Raw genomic sequence first — 15,851 nt, 5'->3', positions numbered from 1 at the left:
TACAGGGCAGTTCTACTCTTCCTCTAGGGTTGATATGAGTCAAAATTGACTCCACAGCACCAAACAACATCAACAACACAAGGATTGCACCAGCTGAAACATTGCAAGCTACCTGGAGATAATTATCTAGTCACACTCACAATATACGCAGACAATCAAGTAATATATAAACTAATAGAGCAAAAATAATTTATCTTATTAATTCATAAAATATATAGGAAGAAGAGACTGCATGTCTTTGGGTGGTACAAATGGTTAACTTGCTCGACTGTTAAACCGCTAACTGAAAGGTTGGAAGTTCAAGTTCATCCAAGCATCCCTCAGAAGAAAGGCTTAGAAATCTGCTTTCCAAAAGTTTCAGCCATTGAAAACCCTATGGGGCACAATCTACTCTGACACACATGAGATTACCATGAGTAGGAATTGACTTGATGGCAGTTGGTAAGTTTAAAGTAATGAAATCATTTCTAGCTACTAAATTCTTAGATTGGCAGACAGGCAGATGAATTAAAATTCCGATTTTTTAAGAGAAAATAGGAGAAGTTGAATTTGTGGAAACTGATTACTCACCTGTGTGCACTGGTAATGGGTTTTCACATTATCGTTCAATGAATTGTTGCTGTTAGGTGCCGTCAAGTTCAAAAGTCCAGCTAAATTCACTTCAGGGATTAGGTGGTCATCTATGGTAGCAGTCAATTTCAGAAGTCTCCACGGCCGAGGCAACTCAAAACACAGTGGATCTGAAGAAGAATGAGTTTGCCTCCTTGGATGATGTTTTATAGACCCTCTGAAGGCCACACCCATTTTCTCAAACTGATTGCTTTTATCAAGCTTTCAGAAAGGGATTGGTGTAGATGATTAGATTTTGTTTTGCATAATAGAGAAACACTCTGATGCCAATGATTGAATTAACTACTTTTCAATCTGCTTAAACAAACTGCCACACTCAATGTCTAGTAGGAAGTCATGCCTTGAGTCAACCTGTGAAAGTCATGAATTTGTTATTTTTTAAATAAATGAACCCCAGAATATGGACTTCAACTCTCTGAACCTACATCCATTCTTTTCTTAATATTTCTTCAGAAAATTTATACAAATTGGCAATTGAATGCTTGCATGAGGGTGAACAATGCATCATCCTCCCATCATCATAGGTATATTGTTGTGGTACCGGGAGTGGGGTGTTGCTCTAACAGATACCTAAAATGTGGAAGTGGTTTTGAAACTGAATGGTTAGAGGGTTCAGAAGAAAGTGAGGAAAACTGTTTACACTGGAGACAGGGCAGATGGTGAGGAGCGGCAACAAAGAACTGGCCAGCAGCAGAACCAGGAGACCAATGCCAGACAGTTCTGGAGCCAACCCACAGAATGAGAGAGCTGAGTGCCTTTGTACAGCAGGCTTCCTGGCAAAGTGTGGTGCCTCTGGGCACTGACTGGTGGAGCTAGGCTTGCCAACCCACAGAGCATGAGAGTTGAGTGCCTTCTGGCTGAAGTTTACTGGCAGAGTGGGGTGCCTCCAGGCACTTATCAGTGGAGCTACAGTGTTTTTGTACACTTGCCCCAGTAGGGCAGATGTGAGAGTAAGGCCCGAGGTGGGAGAGGCCAAGGAACCACGCAAACAGGGCACCTGCAGTGGAATCGGGACAAGATGGTGGACAACGTTGCTGAAGAGAAGATTTTGAAGCCAGTGGCAGTCTCTACTGCCCCAATACCTTTCCACTTCAGACACATCTCCACCCAGAGGTGGGTGGTGGGCCTTAGAGACAGCGTGAGGGCCACCCTGTAGGAGAAATTTTTCTTCAAGACTGTGAAAGGGAGGAAGCTGCAGAATGTGAAGCCCTCAGAAGCCCCAGAATGTGAAGCCCTCAGAAGCCCCCAGGGAATTTGTCATCATCTTGATCCAGAACGGACATTGCAGGCAGCTACTGACCCAGCCACCTGGAGCATCCAGAGATGCTGAGGCCTTGGTGGTTGGGGTGGTAATGTCCCAGGCCATGAAGAAGCTCATTGAGGAATCTGAGAAAACTCTGGAGGAGACAGAGAATGAGGGTGTCAACTCCAGGCTCACTGTCTCCATGATTCAGAAAGGATGCATCCTCAAAGGAGAGGAGGCAGACAGTGAGGAGGCAGATTACGAGACAGTGCCTGTGGAGGCCTATGGGCTAGCCATGCTGCGGGGCATGGACCGGAAACCTAGTGAGGCCATCGGCCATACTTTCAAGCAAGTGGTGAAGCCTTGTGTCAACTCAGAGAGGCCCAAGTCACTAGGCTGGATGACTCAGATGGAGACTGACCTCTGTGACCCATTCCAATCTCCCAGTCTGTTCCCAGTTTTGTACAGTATAAAAAACTTGTTTTCAGTAAGACTGGAATATTATTTTTGAATCTACCTCTTGCAAGTGCAGTATTGATATAGGAACAAGGACAAAGATAAATGGGCCAGAAACAATGCTAGAAACAAACCCCAATTCACCAAAATCATTTCAAATTAGAAAAAAATTAACTTTTCATCAAATGAACCCCCACATACCAGCTTTATAAATTTTTTTTTTTTAACTAAGGATTTTTATTTTTAACAGTTTAAAAAAGGTAGAAAAGACGATGTCACTAGTTTATGATTCTAGCAAATGTCTTGGAAAATTTGGAAATGTTTTGGCTGAGGTTGGCTTTAGGAACAGTTGTATTTTAGTTATTGATTTTATTTTTTCATTTCAATGCAAGAATTTTATGTAAGGCCAGCTTTGACCACCACTACAGAATGGAGATTTCTTTTGCCCTGCGGACTCCAGATCAAGCCTCCAAGGTCTCAAGAACTAGGGTAGGGCCCGGATTCTCTGTCTGGCAGTATGCATCCCAACTCAGGAGAAAGAGGAATGAAAGGCTGAGAAGCCCCAACTCAGGGGGACCTCTTAAACAGGGAAGAGAAAGAGTTGCGTTCAGGTAAATTGGATTTTATTTCTACTTGAAAAGGTGATAATGACAGGTTTATGTCTCCAATCCATTTAGTCCACTATCGATGGGGTGAATTGAGATACAACCTTGGATCCTTGAGAAACCCTCCTTCTTTTACTATTGAATCCAGATACCCTTTGTGGGGTTCAGGAAAGCCAAGCTGTGGATCTGGAGAAGCAGCTCAGAGTGCTTAAAGCATCTCCTCGTGGACACAGAGATTCTGGGGCCCACAACAGCCTGAGCCAGATGAGAGATGGAGAGAGGCTCTGAAGAGCAGAAGTTACCGTCAGGAAGAGAGAGGGAAGGAGGGAGCCCCAGTTTCCCCGATACCCCTTTCATATGTTCAGGAAGCTCTGTGAGCACCCAGAAGGACACCAACGCTTTGCTTTAGTCCTCTGAAATCTTGGATTTTCCCTGAATTGAGCCTTCCGGGAATAGGACAAGAGGCGAGGTCCAGCTCTGGGGACAGAGGGCAGAAACTCAGCAGGCAGAGTGTATCTGCATTAAGGGGACCAGGTAGGCACATGTCTGGCTGCATAGGGGATGGGGGTAGGAGGGTGGGAAGTGACCTTTTGGGACCTGCAAGTCCCAGGGATCTCCTGATCCTCCAGCACCAGTGGATAGAACCAGTCAGATGGGGGAGGGGTGATCTGAGGGAAGTCTGGGAGGAGGGAAATGCATGACTGAAAATCATAGGGAAAAGGGAGCTATTTATTTCTCGAGACCGCTAGACAGAAGAAACTCTCTTTGCTCCAGAAACAAGCAATGGCTCCACCAGAAAGACAAGATTGCCCTTGCTCTGAGGCACCAGCTCCCTGTACTCTTCTTTGAAATACCTTCCTGTTGCTGTTTTTAGGTGCCCTTGAGTAAGCTCCTACTCACAGGGACCCTATGCACAACAGAACAAAACCCTGCCCAATAATGTACTGTCCTCATCATTTTTGCTATGTGTGAGCGCATTGTTGCAGCTGCTGTGTCAGCCCATTTTGTTGATGGCCCGCATCTTCAGGCTTTCTCAAATTCCTGTGCAATGGAGAAAACTTGTTTATGGTTCTTTAATGACGGGGATTCATCTGATTTCTGATAACGTTATTAAGACATCATTTTCTTATTTTAAACCTTATCAACGTTCACATTATTTATCGCGCTTTCTTTTGTACTGAAGGGATTTTGCCAGGTTGGGAGGGGAGCAACATAAGCCTCAGAGGCTGGAGACCAAGGAAGCTTGATCCTGCCCAGTCATCCCTCTCTGAAGCTCATAGTCAAGAAGAATCAGTGAGTCTCGATTTGTTTGTTGTTGTTTGCTGTGCCACAGATTGATTTTGTATGCCCTTTCTTGTCCTGGCTTTGTAACTCCCGCCTAAGTGATTCGGTGGGACTGTGCAAATGAGGATCTCAGAACTACCATGAAAGGATAGCCAGGAGTGGAGCAAGTCCTTTGGACCAGGAATCCCTGTGCTGAGACCCTCCCAGATCCAGGAGACATAGAGAAGGCTTTTGAAGTGAAACGGCAAGACAGTGAGAAGCAGCAACAGAAAAATATCGGCAGTACAGGCAGCAGAACCAAGAGACTGGCAGGAGATCTGCAGGAGAAATTCATATACATATAATATGATATACATATACATATGATATATACTTGGAAATGATAGTATATATATAAAAATGTACTATACATGTTGTATATATACACAGATAAATATGTACCTATGTGTGTATATATATCTATATATACTATATGTAGAGTATATACACTATAAGTATGCTGAAGGTGAGAGTCAGTTGCACCCTGAGCAGCAGAAAGTAGATGGGATTTCTTCCCAGAATAAATGCAAACATTGCCTGGAAAACTAGTGCCCCAAATAAGAGGGCACTGATTGTATGGAGAAGCTCATTCAAATGAACCAGTTAAGTACTAATTTTTAATTTTTATTTTTTGAATTCAGAAATAGAAATAACATTGAAAGCTATGAGTTAAATATACAGACATAAATACTGCAGCCCACATGACTCTGACAACTACTAGGATTGGAAATGACCAACTCCTTCCCTCAAGGAGTGGGTGAGAGAGATCCTAGGAGTTGGATAGTTTCCTTCACGGCACCTATCAAATATTTCTCAACCCAATTGCAGTGCAGGAATTCAGAGAGCTCAAAAGAGAAGGTAAAGGTCCACCTCAGACTACTTCAGCAGCTCCTCAGCCAGGTTCTTATAATGGTCCTTCAGGGTCTGTGGGATGTGCTGCCAGCATCTACCAATCTCCACCCTGCGCTCTCTCATGGGCTCCCTACTCAACCACATATCCTGGTAGAACTTGCGGTATCCATCCATGGGGGGTGCTTTTTGTACTCTCTGTGGAATTTCAACTCCTTGTGAAGTGACCAGTCTCCAGAGAAGACCTCATTTTGTTCACATTTCTCTGAGAACACTTTTGGGTTTGAGTCTGGCACTTCTTGGGGGCATCGGATTTCTTGCAGTTCTGGATGAGATCAGGGTGGTCTTTCTGATATTGAGCCAGTTTTTCTTCACATTCCTTTCTCTCCTTCTCGAAATCTTGAACATATTTGAGTTTCATCTTCTCTGGGAGCTCTTTAAATTTCTTGGATGGAACCTTGGCCAGCTCCTGGTTGCTCAGCTCAGGGTGCATTTGGGAGTACTGGGAACACTTCTTGGGGGAAGTCCGGATGTTTCTTATATTTTTTCATTTTGGAGAGATTTTTAACATGTTCCTCAGCTTCCAGGACTAATTATTTCAAAGTACTAGACTTCCTTAAATTATAAGAAATCTCCAACCCTGTGTTTTTGTACATTTCTCCAGAAAAAACTCTGAAAGCTACCATTTTCCCAGTTCATATGTGACTGAGTTGTTTTGAACTTTTGCTTATCATTAGGAGGGAGGTTATTCTCCACACTTTCCGGTAACATTAGGGCATCTTCTTCAGACCAGTGATCTTGGCCTTTAGGCAACGACATTTTTAAGTCTTTGGGCCACTTTTATGATCCTAGATATCCAGAAACCTCAATAGGAGCTCAATCTTCTTCACTTTCAAGATTCAGCAAGTGAATTATTTCTTGAAGTCCTACAGTGTTTGTGATACTATTGTTCTGAAGAGAAAGAGAAAAAAAAAATTATTCTCTTCCTGGAATGAATGAGAAAAACTCACCCTACTTGAGATATATTCCTTGTGTGATTTAGTTTAACCTTACCGAGAAAACCGAGTGCCGTCGAGTCGATAATTTAGCCTTAGCAATATAAATAAAAATTTGCCCAATCTCTGAGTTTAAATTTACACTTAGTTTTCAGATGCTACATCTGCACTTATCCTCTTATCCCAGCCGACCTTCTATCCAATCTCACCAGAACTACCTTAATTAGAAGCAAGAAAAAAAGATTGGCCACTTATTCAAGAGGCTTGGGATAAGGGGAATTTTCAGGGGAAGGAATAAAAACATTAAAATAAGAGAAATAGCTAAAAGAGAAGTGACTTTCAGTCCATAGTGCCCTGAGGGTGGCCAGCTTCTATTTGGAGCCAGGTAGCCCTCCCTCTCCTCCCAGAAAATGCATGCTGTTGTAAAATATTTTTATGAGTTGCATATCAAAACCTGAACCTGAATTAAATGACTGATTTATGGATTCTTTTGGACCCTGCGCTTGGGAATAAATGCTTTCTGAGGAACCAAACTGATTCTTCCTTCAAATGGAAAGGATTCAATGAGAATTATGTAACATTTAAAATATTTCTCTGGTTAACTGTTACTCATCTTTAAGCCTCAGCCAAAGTTTTACATCCTTTACAAAACCCCATCAAAATACCTGACAGTTACTGGAGAGTAAACAAATGTCAGATCTGATTCCTCCTATTTTTCCTCATCTCAGTGTATCCAACCAGTTACCAAAATAAAATTGAGAGAGTAAAATAGCAATTAAGAGGTTGTAAAAATAGATGTTATCAGTGAGGAAAGTGGGAAATACCCTATAAAAAGGGAGTTTAAGAGATTTTAGTGAAGGAGCTCCTCACAATGTTGTGTGAAAGGTGAAAGGAACCAACGATGGGACAAAGCCCTCGAAGTCTTGCAACATGAGCACATTTCAATTTTATATTTTTGGTTTACCCGAGTATTACATGTAAATCACCAACATTTTGTGAAACACAGAAAAGCAAAAGAATAAAATGAAGTCAGTTTAATCCCGTATTTCCTAAAGAACCTGTATGAATATTTTGGAATGATATTTTATTATTAAATACGTATCTCTTACTTCAGAACAGAAAGGATAGTACTAGGAAAGTTGGTTAAGAAATAAAAAGAAATCCTTTCGGGTGTTTTTAAAAACTGTGGGCCCCCTATGAGTGAGTAGTTGTGCTTCGGAATCTAAGATCACTTTTAAAAGCAGAAGCGTAAAGCCTTACTTGCTGTGTCCTTTAACATTTTCGCCGTAGAATCCTTCAGGATTGAAGCTTGAGGCTTGAATTGTTTCTTCATTTTTTTCAGCTTGAGAAATGCTGAGTGTGTTCTTCTCTTTTGGTTTTCTATTTCCAGGTCTTTGCACATGTCATCATATTTCTTTACTTTGTCTTCTTGAGCCAGCAATAACAACAAAGCCTTACTAGCATCATACTCGAAATATCTGTACATGTATCATGGAAGTTTTCAAAAAATCAAACCCTGTGTGCCATCGAGTTGATTCTGACTCATTGTGGCCCTATAGGACAGAGGAGAATTGTCCCATATTGTTTCCTAAGCTGTATTCTTTATGGGAAATGATCAGCACATCCTTCTCCGGTGGTGTGGTCAAATGCCTGCTGGGTCCACACCGAAGACCTTTTGGTTAGGAGCCTAGTACTTAGCCACTGACCCACCAGGGCTCCTATGCAAGGTTTAGAGGCCAGGTGGTTCCTTGTCCTTCTAAAATCTCTGTATCCCAATCACTAAAACTTTTGTTGAGACACACATTAGGAGAGGAAGGCATATAGGTTTGATTATCAAATTTTAGCAAAATTGGAATATGAGTTATTTATTCTTCAAATATTTTTTCTGTGTCATTTTTTCCATCATTTGGGTTTTGTTATAATGAAAGTTATAAACTAAGTCATAAAAAGAGAGAAAAGTGATCTTTAAAGATGCTGGCCTGGGAATGGGAATATCACTGGCATAGAGCTGACATGATTGGCCCTGGGAAAAAAACACACCAGGGAGGAAATCCTGGGTGGCCACTGATTTAGGGAGGGAATTCTGGGGTCTGGGCCACCAGGAGGCCCTCTAGGATGCAAGAAGCCCTGTAGACCTCTCTGTCTGTGTGGTTGGGCTTAGCTCCACAGAGGGGCAGAGAGAAGAGTTCTACTTCCTTTCTTCCAGAGCACGGGAACTCTTCCCTGGGCAGCCATTGCTTGTTTCTGAAGCTAACAGGGGAGCATGTTCTGTCCAGCGGTCACAACAGAAAAACCACCTCTGCCCCTTTGCAACAGCTATACCCCCCCACCCCTTGCAACATCTAATCTTTCACTTTGCAGGAATGTCTTACTCTGGACATCCTTGAGGCTTGCAGGTCCCAAAAGCTACTCCCAACTCTACCCTCCTCACGCATTTGTTCCCCATGCACCCAGGCACAGGCCCAGCTCTGTCCCTTTCCCATAGGGACACTGTCCTTGCTAAATCCCTACTGTCTGACTCCAGAGCCAGACCTCACCTATTGTCCTATCCCTGGAAGACCGAAACCAGAGAAACTGTAAGAAATCAGAGGAGTCAGACAAAAGGATGGTGGCCTCGTAGGTGCCTACCCAACTACTCACATACTGCCTCCTCCTGGCAGTTCCTCCTACTTCTCAGAACCTCCCTCCATCTTTTACCTGGCTTAGGCTGATGCCAGGTCCTAGTGTCTCTGCACACAAGGCATTGATCTAGAAACTCTTGGGAGGGAGTCTGAGCTGCTTCTCCAGAACCTATCGCAGGGAACTAGCATCAGTAGAGGAACTCTGGTGCCACAGTGGTTAAGCTCTTGGCTGCTAGGCAAAATGTTGACAGTTCGGCCCGCCAGCAGCTCCGAGGGAGAAAAGACCTGGCAATCTCCTCCTATGATTACAGCCTAGGAAACCTTAAAAGACAGTTCTACTCTGTCCTATAGCATAGGTATGAGTCCCAATCCACTTGATGGCACACAACAACAGCATCAGAAGACCCAAATTCTGTGGAAAGATATTTATCTCAAAATTTGCCATGTTACATAAAATTCTCATTTGTCAGTTTCCTTAGGCAAATAATGATACCAAATTTTGTGATTCTACAGCTTGCAATTTCCCAGATTTGATAATTAGTTTACTGGTATGTTTGAAAATCTGTCCAAATCTAGTGCCCTCTTGTTACTTTCTTTTTTTTTAATTTTGGAAACTTCCTGTCTGCCTATTTTTTATTCTTATGAATATTAGTAATACATAAGTAGTGGTATCCTTTTTATGGAAAAATAATTGGGTTTTGTGTATTTACATTGCTCCTATCTTTGTTGTTGTTGGAGGTGCCATTTATTCTATTCTGACTCATAGCGACTCTATATACAACAGAAGGAAACACTCCCAGTTCCTGAGCCATACTCACAATCATTGCGATGTTTGAGCCCATTGTTGTAGCCACTGTATTAATCCCTTTCAAGGAGGCTCTTCCTCTTTTTTGCTGACCTTCCATTTTACCAAGCATGATGTCCTTCTCCTAGGACTGGTCCCTCCTGATAACATGTCTGAACTATGTGACAGGAAGTCTAGCCATCTTTGCTTCTGATGAGCATTCTGCCTCTACTTCTTCCAAGACAGATTTGTTCGTTCTTCTGGCAGTCTATGGATATCGGATATTCTTCCTGAACACCATAATTCAAAAGCATCTATTCTTCTTTGGTCCTCTTTATTCACTGTCCAGCTTTCACATGCATATGAGGCAACTGAAAACACCATGGCTTGGGTCAGGCTCACTTATTCCTTAAAGTGAAATCTTTGCTTTTTAAAACTTTAAAGAGATCTCCTACAGCAGATTTGTCCAATGCAATGCGTCATCTGATTTCTTGACTGCTGCTTTTGTGGCTGTGGATTATAGATCCAAGCCAAATAAATTCTTGAGAAGTTCAATCTTTTCTCCATTTATCTTGATGTTGCTTATTGATCCAGTTGTGAGGATTTTTGCTTTATGTTGAGGCGTAATCCATACTGAAGGATGTGGTCTTTTATCTTCTTCAATAAGTGCTTCAAATCCTCTTCATTTTCAACAAGCAAGGTTGTGTCATCTACATATGTCAGGTTGTTAATGAGGCTTCCACCAATCCTGATGCCTTGTTCTTCTTCATGATCCAGTTTTTCAGATTAATTGCTCAGCATACACATTGAATAAGTATGGTCAAATGATACAGCCCTGATGCACACCTTCACTAACTCTAAACCGTGCAGTATCCCCTTGTTCTGTTGGAACACCTGCTTCTTGGGCTAAGTACAAGTTCCCCAAGGGCATAATTAAGTCTTCAGGAATTCCCATTCTTGGCACTGTTATCCAGCTTGAACTTGAATTTGAGCAATTGATGTTCCATTCCTCAGTGGACCTCTGTCTTGTTTGGACTGATAATATTGAACTTTTCCATTGTCACTTTCCACAAATGTAGTTGATTTGATTCCTGTGAGGTCCACATGTTTAGTCACCATTTCTGTTGTTGAAAAAGGTATTTACAATAAAGAAGTCATTGGGCTACCAAAATTTGATCATGTGATCTCCAGCATCATTCCTATCACCAAGGCCATATTTTCCAAGTACCAATCCTTCTTTGCTTCCAACTTTTGCATTTCAATCACCAGTAATTATCAATGCATCTTGATTGCATGTTTAATCAATTTCAGACTGCAGAAGTTGGTAAAAAATATTCAATTTATCTTTGGCCTTAGTGGTTGGTGTGTAAATAGTCCTATTAACTAGACTTCCTTGTATGCTTATGGATATTATCACTGACAGAGTTGTACTTCAGGATAGATCTTGAAATGTTCTTTTTGACAATAAATGTGACGCCATTCCTCTTCAGTTTGTCATTTCTGGCATAGTAGACCATATGATTGCCTGATTCAAAATGTCCAATACCAGTCCATTTCAGTTCACTAATGCCGAGGATATCCAGCTTTCTGAGTTCCATTTTAGTTTTAATGATTTCCAATTTTCCTAGATTCATATTTTGCACATTCCATGTTCTGATTATTATTGCATGTTTGCAGTTGTTTCTTCCCATTTTGAGTCCTGCCACATCAGTAAATAAAGGTGCTGAAGCTTGACTCCATCCGTGTCATTAAGGCAGACTCTACTTTGAGGACGCAGTTCTTCCCCAGTTGTATTTTGAGTGCATTCCAAACTGTGGTGCTCATTTTCCGGGACTATATCAGACAATGTTTTCCTGTTCTTCATAAGGTTTTCACTGGCCAGTTTTTTCAGAGGTGGACCCCCAGGTTCTTCCTAGTTTGTCTCAGTCTAAAAGCTCTCCCGAAATGCACTAACCACTAATGGCAAAGATGAGGAAATTGAATATTTTTACCAACTTCTGTGGTCTGAAATTGATCAAAATTATCAAGATGCATTGATAATTACTGCTGATTGAAAATGGAAAGTTGGAAGCAAAGCAGAAGGATCAGTAGCTGGAAAATACGGCCTTGGTAATAGAAATGATGCCAGAGATGACGTGATAGAATTTTGAAAGACCACCGGCTTTTTTTGTTGTTGTTATTCTTTTTTTTTTTTAATCAAATTTTAGATGAAGGTTTACAGAACAAACTAGTTTCTCATCAAACAGTACACACATTGTTGTATGACATTGGTTAACAACCCCATGACATGTCAACACTCTCCCTTCTCAACCCTAGGTTCCCTATTACTAGCTTTCCTGTTCCCTCCTACCTCCCAGTTCCTGCCTCAGGGTTGGTGCACCCCTTTAGCCTTGTTTTGTTCCATGGACCTGTTCAATCTTTGGCTAAAGAGTGAACCTCAGGAGTGGCCTCAATACTGAGCTGAAGGGGTGTCTGGGGGCTGTACTCTCAGGGTTTCTCCAGTCTTTGTCAGGCCAGCAAGTCTGGTCTTTCTTTTTCACTTGGTATTTTGTTCTACATTTTTCTCCAGCTCTGTCCGGGACCCTCTATAGTGATCCCTATCAGAGCAGCCAGTAGGCACCATCTAGTTGTACTAGACTCAGTCCGGTGGATGCCGTGGTAGATGTGGTCCATTAGTCCTTTAAAATAATTTTTCCCTTGTATCTTTAGTTTTCTTCATTCTTCCTTGCTCCCCAAGGGGTGAGACCAGTGGAGTATCCTAGATGGCCACTCACAGGCTATTAAGACCCCAGATGCTACTCACCAAAGTAGAATGTAGAACATTTTCTTCATAAACTCCGTTATGCTAATTGAGCTAGATGTTCCCTGAGACTATGGTCCCCACAGCCCTCAGCACAGCAATTCGGTCACTCAGGGAGTTTGGATGTGTTTATGGAGCTACCATGGGCTTGCCTTGTACAGGTTGTGCTGGCTTCCCCAGTATTGTGTACTGTCTTGTTCACAAGTTCACAAAAGTTGCTGCTTGTCTATCGTCTATTAAGCATTTTTCCCTCCCCACCCCTCCCCTCCCTTGTATCCATCAAAAATTATTGTTTTTATGTATACACCTTTTCATGAGTTTTTACAGCAGTGGTCTCATACAATATTTGTTCTTTTGTGATTGATTTATTTCACTCAGCATAATGTCCTCTAGGCGCATCCATGTTATGAGATGCTTCACGGATTCATCGTTGTTCTTTAGTGTTGCATAATACTCCACCGTGTGTATGTACCTCAGTTTGTTTATCCATTCATCTGTCAATGAGCATCCAAGTTGTTTCCATCGTTTTGCTATTGTGAACAATGCTGCAATAAACATGGGTGTGCATATGTCTATTCGTGTGACAAATCTTAATTTCTCTAGGATGTATTCCTAGGAGTAGGATTGCTGGATCATATAGTATTTTTATTTCTAGCTTTCTAAGGAAGTGCCATATCATTTTCCAAAATGGTTGTATCATTTTGCATTCCCACTAGCAGAGCACGAGAGTTCCAATATCCCCGCAGCCTCTCCAACATTTGTTATTTTCTGTCTTATTCATTTGTGCCAGTAATGCTGGGGTGAGATGGTATCTCATTGTGGTTTTGATTTGCATTTCTCTGATGGCTAGAGATCTTGAGCATTTCCTCATGTGTCTGTTGACAGCTTAAATGTCTTCGCTGAAATGTCTGTTCATTTCCTTTGCCCATTTTTTGGTTGGGTTTTTTGTCTTTTTGTTGTAGAGGCATTGGATTTTCTTGTGGATCTTAGAGACTAGATCTTTGTCTGGTTTGTAATAGCCAATTTTTTTTTTCCCCAGTCTGTAGGTTCTCTTTTTACTCTTTTGGTGAAGTCTTTTGATGAGCATGACTGTTTAATTTTTAGAAGATCCCAGTTATTGAGTTATCCTCTGTAGCTTGTGCGTTGTTGGTTGTGATTTGTATCCTGGTAATGCCATGTATTAGGGCCTCTAGTCTTGATCCTGTTTTTTCTTCTATGAACTTCACAGTTTTTGGCTTTATATTTGGGTCTTTGATCCATCTTGAGTTAATTTTTGTATATGTTGTGGGGTATGAGTCCTGTATCACTTTTTTTCAGATGGGATATTCAGTTTTGCCAGCACCATTTGTCTTTTCCCTATTTGGTGGACTTTGGGCCCTTGTCAGAGATCAGGTGACCATATGTGGATGGAATTACATCCGGGTTCTCAATTTTGTTCCATTGGTCAATGTATCTGTCATTGTACCAGTACCAGGCTGTTTTCAGCAGGTTCTGACGTCTGGTAGTGTGAGCCCTCCTACTTTATTCTTCTTCTTCAATAGTGCTTTACTTCTTTGCGGCCTCTTCCCTTTCCACATAAAGTTAATGATAAATGTTTCCATCTCTTTAAAGAATGTTATTGGTATTTGGGTCGATATTGCATTGTATTTGAAAACCACTTTGGGTAGAATTGTCAGTTTCACAGTGTTGAGTCTACCTACCCCTGAGCATGTTTTTTCCATTTATGTAGATCTCTTTTGGTTTCTTGTGGTAGTGTTTTGTAGTTTTCTTTGTACAGGTCTCTTACGTCCCTTGTTAGATTTATTCCCAAGTATTTTATTTTTTTAAAAAATGATAATTGCTATTGCTTTCCTGATTTCCTTTTCATCATTCTCTTTATTGCTGTATAGGAATCCAACTGACTTTTGTGTGTTGATCTTCTATCCTGCTACTCTGCTGAATCTTTCTATTAGTTCCAGTGGTTTTCTCATGGAGTCTTTTGGATTTCCTAAGTATGGTGTCATATCATCTGCGAATAGGGACAGTTTAACTTCCTCATTACCAATTTGGATGCCCTTTATTTCTGTTTCTTGCCTTATTGCTCTCGTTAGAACTTCCAACACAATGTTAAATAGGAGTGGTGATAAAGGGCATCCTTTTCTTGTTCCCGTTCTGAGAGAGAATGTTTTCAAACTCTGTCCATTGAGAATGATGTTGGCTGTTGGGTTTGCATAGATGCCCTTTATTATGTTGAGAAACTTCCCTTCTATGCCTATTTTATTGAGAGTTTTTTATGAGGAAGGCGTGTTGGACTTTGTCAAATGCCTTTTCTGCGTCGATTGAGATGATCATGTGATCCTTTTCTTTGCTTTTATTTATGTAGTGGATTACATTGATTGACTTTCTAATGTTGAACCATTCTTGCATAACTGGTATGAATCCTATTTAGTCATTTTTTTTTTTTTTTGATATGATGCTGAATTCTATTGGCTAGAATTTTGCGGGGAATTTTTTGCATTTATATTCATGAGAAATATTGGTGTATAATTTCCTTTTTTTTGGTGTCTTTCCTTGGTTTTGGTATCAGAGTTATGCTGGCTTCATAGAATGAATTTGGAAGTATCGCTTCCTTCTCTATGATCTGTAATAGTTTGAGTTAAACTGGTATAAGCTCTTCTCTGAATGTTTGGTAGAATTCTCCAGTGAAGCCATCTGGGCCAGGACTTTTTTTTGGTTAGGAGTTTTTTTTAATTACTTTTCCAATCGCATCTCTAGTTATGGGTATGTTCAGATTTTCAACATTTTGTTTTAGTTTCGGTAGGTAGTATGTCTCTAGAAATTTGTCCATTTCCTCTAGGTTTTCAAATTTGTCGGAGTATAGTTTTTCATAATACTCCGTTGTGATCCATTTTATTTCAGTTGTGCCTGTTGTAATGCCCCCATTTCCTTTCTTATTTGGGTTATTTGCATTCTCTTCTGTTTTTTTTTTTTTTTAGTTTGGCCAGTTGTCTGCCGATTTTGTTGATCCTTCCAAGGAACCAACTTTTGTTGATTCTATTGTTTTTCTATTCTCTGTTTCATTTATTTCTGCTCTGATCTTTATTATTTCCTTTTTCTGGTGGCTGTGCATTGCTTTTGCTGTTCTTTTTCTGTTTGTTCAAGTTGTGTAACTAATGTTTTGATTTTGTCCTTTTCTTCTTTTTGATGTGTGCATCTAGTGCTATAAATTGACACCTAAGGACTGCCTTTACTGTGTCCCAAAAGTTTTGGTATGATATGTTTTCATTCTCATTTGATTCCAAGAACTTCGTGACTCCATCTTTGATTTCTTCTCTTACCCATTGGTTTTTAAGCAGGGTGTTATCCAGTTTACATATAATTGATTTTTTCCCCTTACTTCTCCTGTTGTTAATTTATATTTTGATGGCATTGTGGTCAGAGAAGATACTTTGTATTATCTCAATGTTTTGGATTTTGTCGAGGGTTGCTCTGTGGCCTAAGATGTGGCCTGTTCTGGAGAATGATCCATGTGTGTTGGAAAAGAATGTGTACTTTGCAGCTGTTGG

At 40.9% G+C, this 15,851-nt stretch overlaps 1 pseudogene; it reads left to right on the top strand.

Moving 5' to 3' along the window:
- The first annotated feature begins 1,176 nt into the window (after positions 1-1,176).
- Positions 1,177-15,851, top strand: part of LOC111752976 (G-patch domain and KOW motifs-containing protein-like) — a 29,014-nt pseudogene continuing 14,339 nt past the window's right edge.

Source organism: Loxodonta africana, chromosome 7, assembly GCF_030014295.1.
Source record: "Loxodonta africana isolate mLoxAfr1 chromosome 7, mLoxAfr1.hap2, whole genome shotgun sequence".
NCBI classification, from domain to species: Eukaryota; Metazoa; Chordata; class Mammalia; order Proboscidea; family Elephantidae; genus Loxodonta; species Loxodonta africana.
Note: the sequence above shows the minus strand (reverse complement) of the source record. Positions and strands in the feature narration are given on the sequence as shown.